Source organism: Enhydra lutris, unplaced genomic scaffold (assembly GCF_002288905.1).
Source record: "Enhydra lutris kenyoni isolate GAN:26980312 unplaced genomic scaffold, ASM228890v2 scaffoldscaffold9, whole genome shotgun sequence".
In the NCBI taxonomy this organism is placed as follows: domain Eukaryota; kingdom Metazoa; phylum Chordata; class Mammalia; order Carnivora; family Mustelidae; genus Enhydra; species Enhydra lutris.
In genome coordinates, this window is record NW_019154093.1 from 335,464 (window position 1) to 345,886 (window position 10,423).

Here is a 10,423-nt window from a genome sequence, read left to right on the forward strand (position 1 = left end):
TCCTCCCTGCCCTCTCCCTCCCAGCCCTGGCTCTCTCATCCTCAGCTCTTGGAAGCCTGACTCACTGTTTCCCCTCCTCTCTCCCCTCCCTCCCTCTCTCTCCAGGCAGCGGCGCCTCCCCCTCCCCTGGGGGGACTCTGGCCACAAGGGTGCCCGCCTGCTCCTCTCTCCAGGCTCCAGGCCCCTTCTGCACCCAGGAGGCCCCCTGCAGCTGTCCTTATTCTCTAAGTACAGACTGCTAGAGTGCAAAGAGCCTAGGTCCCAGGCCTGGCATTGCCAAGTATCTGTGACCCTGGGCAAATGAGTCCCCTCCCTAGACTGGGATTTCTCCTGTCAAACAATGTGTGAGGAGGTCCAATGGGACGATACCCCTGGCATCTCTGGGACTCTAATGTTCCCTGCCTTTAAAATCCCAGGTGCCTCTTGGCATGGAGCACACACAACCTGTGGGCACCTACCTGCCTCAGGACCCGCCCCCAGGTCCAAAGAACAGCTCTGCTCTGTTCCCAGACTTTTGGAGAAGGCAGAAGGGAGATGCTACCCTGGGGCAGGACCATTAGACAACTGACCCCTGGAATCCCCCTGGATCCCTATTCTCCCTTCTCCTGTGGGCATCTTTCCCTCTCTAGTCCACCTGTCCTCCTCCCTCTTCCCAGAGACATTCGCTTGTCTCTCCTCCAAAAACAATGCCTGCTTATTCCAGGCTGTGGGGTAGCGAATGGCACATGCCCAGGGCCTTCTTGGTCCCCTGGGCCCCACCCCCAGGGGCTGTGATCCTGGTTCTTCCCCTCTACTGCTTGCTCTCTCACTCCCTCATTACTGGCTTCTGCCACCATCTTTCCCTTTCTCTACCTGGCACGTGGCTGTCTGGGTCTCTCCTCCCCTCTCCTCCGTCCCCTAGCTCTCTCCCTGGGGGGGCCCATCTGCTGGCATTAGCAACAATGTTATCCTTGCTCCCTCCTGCATTCCCCATCCTGGCTCCCCCGTCTTCAGAGCTGTCCCAAGAGACCCAGGGGGCCCAGAGACAGAGCTGGTCTCCATCCCATAATAGTGAGTCTGCTTGACCTTACTCAACCAGACCAGAAGTGTCTGGGCATCTGGTATGAAGGCATAGCACAGCACCCCCTGGTCTTGGGTGACTGGCATGAGACACAGAGCTCTGTATTTCACAAACAAACAAAAAAGTTGGTCGGGGGTCAGCGGTGGGGGGGACATAGCGGGTATGAAGGGAAATGAAGGAGATCAGGTTAGCCATGAGAAAGCCCCTAGCCAATGGGAAACAGAAGCCAAGTGGAGGGAGTGGCTCAAAGTCAATGCTCCAGACTGATCTGAGAACCAGCAGTGTCCCTCTAGGGCTCTGCCAGTCCAGAGCAGCAGCTCCCCCCGACCCCCCGCAAGTTTCCAGCCAGGGACATTTGGCTCCTCAAGCCTGGAATACAGCTACAACCTCAGGTGGAGATCCCACCCCTTAATCTCCTGTAGGGTTCAAGTCCAACCTCCCAACAGTAGACCTCCACTTTAGCTCAGCAGGGGGTCCAAAAGCCTCCCTGCCAAGATCTAAGCAGGTGGAATGGGGTTAACAGAGCCCCCCAACCCCCAAGCCCCCCTCACCAAAGTCCCACTCAAGGTCTGGGAAGCAATGCAAAACAACCCTGTAACGTGCATACCCCCAAACTGAGAAGCTATGCTGTCCACCCACAGCTTCTGGGGGTGCTGGGGCTCCCTGCCCCCCGACCCTGTTCCAGACCCCCCAGCCCAGCAACTGTAATAAACAGCAAGCTCTTTTTCTTTATGACACCAAATTTCTCCAAGCCCAACAGCTCCTTCCATCACTACCTCAGCCATAGATCACATTAAAAACTCACAGAGGGCAACTTAAACACATCACATTTGTTTCTCTCTATATTATTTCAAAAGTAACGGCATTAAAAATGGATTTTACTACGGAAAATAAATATCAGCACGTGGGCCGGGAGCCCAGGCAGGAGGGAGCCCACCAGGAGAACGTCCCCAAGGGTTTGGGCACAGCTTAGGTACTGACCAAGGAGATGGCTGAGGCCAGACAACACCCTGGGGCCTGGGCCGGGGGCGGGGTGGGGGACGTCTGGGGAGGGGGGAGTACCCGCCCACCCAGGCACCTGCCCCAGTGCCAGACCAAGAGGGACCAGAGTCACTGGTTTGGACTGGTGCCCACTGGTCCCCCTAAGCTCATACCCTCACTGATCTATGCAAACCTCAGAAGGGTGGGAGCTTGGGGCAAGAAGTTCACCAGTCTCTGGGGGTTATTCCAACTATTGACACAGGAGAAAAAAAATGAATTCAACTTACTATCCAGTTTGATTTTCCATTGCTATAAAAATAAATATACATCTGCTCAAAGGAGGGAGATGGCAAGCGGCACGCACATGCCACCTGGGGGGTCCCCCCACAGCTCACCACCACAACCCAGCCTGCCCACCTCCACACCAGGGGTGGGGGGGGAATGGACACACTGGTAATCTTTCACTTGAAAGCCCCAGCTCACACAGCTACACACACACACACACACACACACACACACACACACACACACACGTGGGGCCACACGGAACAGGAACAAGCCAACAATAGAAACACCCCAAATACTCCTGGCAGGACTCTGCCCAGGCCCGGGCACATGCCCCCGCCCCGCCAGCAGCAGCAGCAGCAGCAGCAGCGGACAGAATGTGGCCACCCTGACCCGGAGGCAAAGCTTGTCCTCACACCCTGAGCTCTGCCCAGGGAGCTGGGGCCAAGTCCCGCCTGACACCAACTGGTCCGGCGGGAAACGCCTGCCCAGCCAGACAGGCACAGGCCCCCCAAGGGTCCCTCCTTGTGCTCAGGGACCAGGCTGGTGCAGCCTGGCCCTGCCTCCCAGGGTGACGCCTGGGCCCAAATTCAGCTGGCCCTGCCAGTCAGGCACTGGTGCAGAACCGAGGGCACCAGGCTCAGCCCCTCCCAGCCCAGCCCCAGGGCCCCCAAGCTAGGAGGGAGGGGGGACTCCCCACCCCTCCACATCTGGCCCTGGCCCCCAGGGTCTGCGGTAGAGAATTCCCGCCCCCGCTTCTCTCTCTCTCTCTCTCTCTCCCTCCTCCCGCTCTGTGCCCGCTGCCCGCCTCAGGGACAGCCCCAGCTCCCGCCTCCGGCCAGCAAGGCCCACATCCTTCCTCCCTCAGCTGGCCCCTTCGCCTGGCAGGAGGCTGGGGGGGTCAGGCTGCTAGGGAACCCCTCCAGCTCCCATTAGTCCTCATCCCCAGCCCCCAAACTCTGGGTCGCTGTCCCTTTTCCTGTAGAACAGGAAACAAGGTTATTTCCTAGACTCCGAGCCAGCCCCCTGCCCCTCTGGCTCTGCCCGGGGACCAGGACCCAGCAGGAGAAGGCGCCCTTAGCCAAAAGGCATACGGATTCAGCAATTCACCCCCAGCTCCCGGCCCAGGGGGCTGACAGCTGTCACTCAGCACCCCACCCCCTGGGGAAGAGGGGGCCCAATTCAATCTGAGCCCCAGAGGAAACGCATTGATAGGCGATTATTTATTTATTTATGCAAAAGTGAGCCGACTTTGTTCGCCAGGTAACCGGGCACGCGGCCCAACCCCTCCGGCCCTGGCCACCCCCAAATCCCTCCTCCGCCCCACACCCCCTCCGGGTCATTAGGTCCCCGCCCCTCAACTCCCAGAGCACCAGCGGAACCTTGGGATTTGGGGGTTGGAGGGGAGGGGCTCCTCCCTCCGCAGTCTCCCCCTTTCCCAGCGCCGTTCCTAAAATCCAGCCTTGTTCTCCGCTCCCACGGTCCCCCCTTCATTCTCTCCCCCCCCCCACCACCACATTCTCAGCAAGCTGGAGAGCAAATTGCAGTTTTAAATCCAAAGACCGAGGGAGGAGGAAGGAGGAGGGGGCGCGCGGCAGCGCTGGGCGCGCACCTCGCCCCCGAGCCGGGGGAGCTGCGGGGCGGCCAGGAAACCCGAGAACCCCCCCTCCCCGCCCCCCCTTCTCGTCCACCTCCCCCTCCCCCTTCCCGGCGCTGCCTGCCAGGCTTCGAGCCGAGCCCAGCCGAGCCGCGGGCCCCGGTGGAAACAAAGACCGATCGCACCGCGGGCACCGCAGCCACCGGGTCCCGCGGACCGGACCGGGGCGCGCGGAGGGGGCGCGGGCCCCCCCCCCCGGTGCGCTGCACAAAAGAGCCCGGCCGGCCGGTCCCCAGCGGGGTCTAGGGCTCGGGAGGAGGCGCCACTCACCGGAGTGCTGGGCTGCCGGCTCCGTGGGTCCGAGCCAGGCGAGGGGCTTTGGGGGGAGTCAGTCTTCCGGCGGCGGCAGGGACGCGGGCGCCCGGCTGCTGGGGAGAGGAGTCGTGGAGGAGCCCTGAGCCGCCCGCCGTTGCTGACAGCATGGCTCGCGTCTCGGCTCACATTCTCCGCCGCTAACTCCGCTGGACACGGCCCCCCGCTCCCGCGGCGCCCCCCCCACCTCGATCACTCCTTCGCTCTCTGCGCCCCCCTCGCTCCCCCCGCCGCGCACACACTCTCACAGCCCTGGACACCCCCGCCCCCACCCCCCCATTGCAAACCTGGGAGGGAACGCGCCCCGCGTAGTCCTCCTCCTGCTCCTCCTCCTCCGCCCTCCTCCCTCCCGCTCTCTGGCTGTCTGTCTGTCTCTCTGACTGTCTCTATCTCTCGCTCTCTCTGCCTTTCTCTGCTTTCCGAGCTGGGTGGGAAAAGGAAATGAGGACAGAAAGCAGACGCTGGCTTTGGGTGGTGGTAGCTGGATTCCCTCTCTCCCTCCCTCCTCCTCCTCCCCTCCCTCCTCCTGCCTTCTGCTCTCTCCGCTGCGAGCGGGGCTGAGCGCAGCCTGGCGGGTGGCTCGCTCTGCCCGCCCGCCCGCTCGCCCGCCCGCCTGTCTGTCTGTCTGGTCTGCCTCGCTCGCTCCCTCCCTCCGTCTCTCGCCCTCGCCCTGCCTGCCTGCCTCTCTCCGTCTCCGCCGCCGCCGCCGCTGCCTCTGCGAGCTCGCCTTACCTTCGCCGCTCACCATCCGGAACCCCAGGGGGGAGCGCGCGCGTGGCACGCCGGGACTTGTAGTCCCCACCCCGGCCGCTCGGCGTGCGGGGCGGGCGGGGCCGAGCCGGCTGCCCCGACGGCGTGGCCGGGAGCCCGCGGGGACTGAGCGCGGGCCCTCCGTCGGGGAGAGGGGCACGTCCTCCGTTTACCAAGGGTGCTGGTTCTCCCGAAGGACTAGGGGTGTTGCCCTCGTTCCTTGTTCCCTGCGGGGGGCTCTGGCTTGAGCGGAGGTTGCGGGTGGGAGCGAAGGGGCGGGGTCTGAGCATGGAATGAGTCGAATAGGGAATCAAGGGATTAGCCAAAGGGTCTGCGACTTTCTGGGGCGCCCCCAATTAAATGATAGACGAAGAAGAGAGAGGGGAGTACTGGCTTTCTGAGTCTGGGGACGTTCTCCCTTCCTGAAAAGGTTTCCTACTGAGTAGAGCAAGACGTTTTGACGTGAGCGCTGCTCCAGAAATCTCAAAACCCCACCACCGCTTCCTCCTCATTCAGGGACCCCGGTCCCAAGCTCTGAGCTCCGGGTTTAGCCCCTCCAACTCTTAGTTTTCCTAGAAGTCCAAGGGTGACCAGAGCACAGAAGTCCTGGCTAATCCACAAACAGCACCCCTCCCCCTTCCTGAATTCGACTGAGCATTTTGGTTGGGTCAGGAAGCAAGATTCGGATTCAACAGTTCAGAGCTCCTGCTGCGTCCTGGGGGCTGGGCTCAGCACTTTCACCTACCTCCTCTTCAGGTCACATCTGTTATCCAGTCCCTAGCTCCAGGCCCCCTGCCTGGCCTATCCCCACTGATGGGAATGTGCCCTGCCTAGGCCTGGTTACCAAGGGGGAAGTAGCTGGACAGCCCAGGAAGGGAAACTGCTGTTGCTGTTGCTGTGATTTACTGGACACAGCAGGGCCCGTTCACAAAGACCCAGTGAAATGTGGCGATTGTCATTTCCATTTTAGAGATGAGGGGAGCTAGGCCCAGGTTCCCTCATTTGGGAGCTGGACGGGGGACAGTCTGATCCCAAACCCCACTGCTTAATCTCTGGGCCATAGCAGGGGATTGTGACTCCCAGGTCTCTGACCTTCATTCCCAGCATTCGTGTGTCCTCCCTTGGTACTTTAACTCAACAGATGTTAACGGAGATATGCAGGGCTCACAGGGGACACCGGGGACACCGGGACACCAAGAGGAATAATGCAGGGTCACTGTCCTGTCTCTAGTATCTACCAACATCAGCCATGACTAGTGTTCTGCTAGTCCTGTTTCCTCTGTCTGACATTCCTTGGCCCTGTGTCTGCTAGCTTTGTCTGTCTCACCCCTCCATCTAAAGTTCTTCCAGAAGTGCCTTTGTTCTTGGGCCACCTGTTTCTTTCTTTTTTTTTTTTTTAAAGATTTTATTTATTTATTTGACACACAGAGAGAGATCACAAGTAGGCAGAGAGGCAGGCAGAGAGAGAGGAAGAAGCAGGCTCCCTGCTGAGCAGAGAGCCCGATGCGGGGCTCGATCCCAGGACGCTGGGATCATGACCTGAGCCGAAGGCAGAGGCTTTAACCCACTGAGCCACCCAGGCGCCCCGGGCCACCTGTTTCTGACTCCTCCTTTGGCCCTGCAGGGTGATGGCCAGAGTGTGACAAAGGCAGGTGGTAACATTTCTCCAACTACAACTCCCCTGTCACCACCTTCCCTACACCTCTCCCCCTCCCAAGCACCTCCTTTAAGGACAGTCTGAAACCCCAAAGGGCAAAAGAAGAGGGTTCTGGGGAGCACTCTCTCTCGGCCCTTTGATGGAGGCGGGGCTAGGAGGGCAGCAGCAATGAGAGAGATCTAGGGTTCTAAACAGTGTAAACAGTCCACCTGTTTATCTGGCATCAGGGGGCTGGCATGGCCAACTGGAGACACCCCATTGGGAAGCAGCTCCTCTTTGTAGGCAAACCGTGGGTTCAGAGATTTCTTCATTGAATGGGAAGTATTATAAGGTCAGATATTAATGAAAGCAGTGGTTTAAGCTGTTAGGGGCACTTTTGGGTCCAAAGCCTGAAACTAAAGTTATTGCAAATAAATGAGGCTTTAGCATTGTGCTCTAGCTGGTACCCCATGGGAGACACTTTAACTTCGGGAAGGTGGAAGAGTCTCCCCTTTCTCCCCACCCCACACACCCCGACCCTCACCTTCATGACATACATGCTTAGTCCTTAGGCTTTGCCCCAGAGCGTGAAGATCCTACCTAGTCTGATCCAAGTTTTGGGAGGAATGTGGGTGTTTTAGGGAAAATGGGAAGCCCCAGGTAGATTGAGATGAAGAGGAATTTGGGAAAGTCCCAAGAGGGGAGAGATTTAGTGATGAGGCACAGAGGGCAAGACCAGCTGGGTGGACCGTGGCACCTGGAATAAGAGAGTAAGAGAAGTTAGGTTGTGTTTTCCAAGCACGTGCCTTCCATCCGGGCTGTCTCAGCTGGGCAGGGTGGCTACTATTGACCCCTAAGGTACTGAGCATCGTGGGACACCAGGCATTACCGGATTTCCCCCGTCATTTAGAGGCTGGTCTTTCTCTTGCAGCTTCTCTAAATTATGTCGAGTTTGGGGGGGGGGGGGGTCTTCCCAAACTCCGGCAGATTCTTCCCGTGGGCTCTGCTGCCACCTAGTGTCGAATCTCCACAAATGCTCCGGTAGCTGCAGTCTAAAAGAGGGCTACCCAGTCCTCAGAAATAGCGTCAGAGTCCCCACAGGCTGGGCTCGGGAATTGTAAGCTCCCCCAGAAGGCAGACTTGAAGGAGAAGACCTGCTGTTCTTGGAGAGCCTGCATCTTCACCTTTCGTAGTCTCACAGTACTCCTACGTGTAAAATAGAGGAGTAATCCCTTCCCTGTCTTACAGGAAGGGCTGTGGAGATTTACTGAGCACAAGGATATGAGAGCACTTTGAAAACTGGCAAGGGCGAGCTGAGGGACTGAGTCATGAGAATAACAATGACAATAACTGAGAGGTCACAGCAGCCTGGAGACAGGCCCTTGGGGCTCATGGAAAAGGCAGAGAGAAGTGAGCCTTGGGTGGGCATAGGCATTGCCTTCCCTGATTACAGAAATACTAGGGCTAGCCCCACTCTTGGAGCTCACCTCAGGTGAGGTGTGGTTTGCTAGAGAGTGGTTCAGCCCAGTCCACAGAAGGAGAAACTGAGGCGAGAGAGGTTGAGGGACTCTTCTAAGCCTCTGAGCTACCGATCCAGGAATCAAGAGACTCAATGGACTAGAGCCTTTAGGGCCTCGGTCTTCCCCTCCTCAGGATGGGAACAGCTCAGAGCTGGGGCCCTAGAGATCCTGGAAGCAGGAAGCCCCTCCTCATAATGGTACAGTGGGAACTAAGGCCCCCAGGTCCCCATTATCCCTCCTCCTGGGCTAGCCTCCCCCACCCCCCATGTCCTCCCACATTCCTCCAGGCAACAGGAAACCCCAGCTGCAGCCCAGACTTCAAACAGCTCCTCCCTCTGGGCAAGGGGTGTGGGAGGAGAGGCCAGAGGCCAGAGGGCAAAGGTCAGCTTTGTTCCTGCTGGAGGTGGTGAAGGACGGGGGTGGGGGGGGGGGGGGGGGGGGGGGGGGGGGGGGGATGGGTACACAGAAGGGGGCAGAGTAGGGCCCCTGACAGCCACACTGCGTGTGTGAGTGTGTGTGTGTATGTGTGTGTGTGTGTGTGTGTGTGTGTGTGTGTGTGTGTGTCTGTGTGAGAGAGAGAGTGTGTGTGTGCTTGCGCGAGAGAATTCCTAGGTCTGTCAGGGTATGGTATGTGTGGTTCTCACTGTCAGCCTGTGTCTGGAGGGAATTGTATGTTCTTGGTTTCCCCTGGGCTCATGGACCTGAGTTCTGCATCTGAGTGTGTATTACTATGGATTTGTTTGTCTGTGGGTGCTCAGCATGAGATCCCACGGACGTGTCTGGAGGTCACATCACATGTATCGATATGTATGGTTCACAGACCTGCTCAAAGCTATACATCCTTCTATTAGTGGGATCTGGTGTGGTTCTTTGTATCATGAGGTATATCCCTGTCCTACCTCTTCCCCTCCCATTCCTCCTCTGCATTGGTCACCAGGGGGTTCATTCTGAAAAATGAATCTGACTTTGTTACTCCTTTGCTCAAAATCCTGTGGCTTCCCATTATCCACAGCCTAGAATCCTAGCCCGAATGCATAGCAGACATGCCCCATGGTAACCTACCTGGTTATCTTCATCTTTAGCCACTAATGCCCCTCAAATTACTCCAGTCACACCTACCTAATTGAAACTCCCTGCATGGTCCCCTCTGAGCTCACTTAATTCTGTCAAGTCTAGAATGTCCTTCTCTTCCTTCTTTACCAAGCAAACTTTTACTCCCTTTGCAAGTTTCTGGTGAAGCAACACTTCCAATGAGTAGCCTTCCTGACTTCCTCCTGTCCAGTTGAATTAGGACCCGACCCTTTTCTCCTACACACCCTTTATCGTCATTTTCAGCCTGTGCCTGTCCTATTGTCCTCACTACCATAAAGAGAGCAGGAAACTACCATCCTCTGGTGGGAAGTTCCAAAAGGGACCTAGTCTTCCCATCCCAGGGGAAAGTTTCCTTGAGTTCTGGGTGTAGTACCCAGAATGGACACTAGAGGGAGCATGGACATCACTGTAAGGACGGTCCAGGAGCTGGTGCCTGCGTGCGTGCGTGCGTGTGTGTGTGTGTGTGTGTGTGTGTGTGTGTGTGTGTGTGTAAAATGGGGAGGGGGAGAGAACTACTGGAGTAGATAGTAGGTAGTAGGTCCACCCAACTCAGTACAAAACAATAGGATCCAATATAGGTACCCCCAATAAGTCCTGGCCACCCCCCAGATTTCTTCTGTGACTTTTCTCCATGACTCAGGGGCCATACCCCTTGGATTTCTGACCCTTCTGCCTTTTGCCTCTGACCTCCCAACCTTCTTCCATGCCTCATCTGCACCCTCAATCCTCCCATACATAATTATTTGCACTTGCCTGACTTGGCCTTGCTCTACCATATCTCTGAGCCCTTGCACATACTGTTCCCCCCATGTGAGATGATCTCACCCTCTGGCTGCTTCATCAGGCAGACTTTTCTTTCACATCCTCCAAGAAGTCTCCCTTGGCTTCCAGAGTGACCTTGCCCCTAAGTGTTGTAATCATTTACTGCTCTGCCTCCTGGTCAGGACTAGCTTACAGGAGACATCAGTAAATGTGTGCAAAATTACTAAATGACTTGGTTCTTTTATGAATATAACCTTCGGCATATATGGGGCTGCTCCAGACTCATCTGCACTATGCCCTCCCTGAACTTGACTCTAGGTTGTTATTATATGTTTCCATGCTGCTCCATTAAATAAGAGACTATCACA

At 57.4% G+C, this 10,423-nt stretch overlaps 1 protein-coding gene across 4 annotated transcripts in view; it reads right to left on the reverse strand.

Moving 5' to 3' along the window:
• The window catches only part of LOC111143012 (AT-hook DNA binding motif containing 1), a 63,901-nt gene extending 59,268 nt beyond the window's left edge, over nt 1–4,633 (reverse strand). For 2 of the 4 annotated variants that reach the window (XM_022496417.1, XM_022496414.1), the window contains exon 1: nt 4,254–4,464. The gene's annotated coding sequence lies outside the window, so the exon portion shown is untranslated. Of the gene's footprint in view, nt 1–4,253; nt 4,465–4,582 lie in introns of those variants that run through there. The other 2 variants (XM_022496413.1, XM_022496415.1) reach the window with 2 other exon arrangements.
• Nucleotides 4,634–10,423: the final 5,790 nt, after the last annotated feature.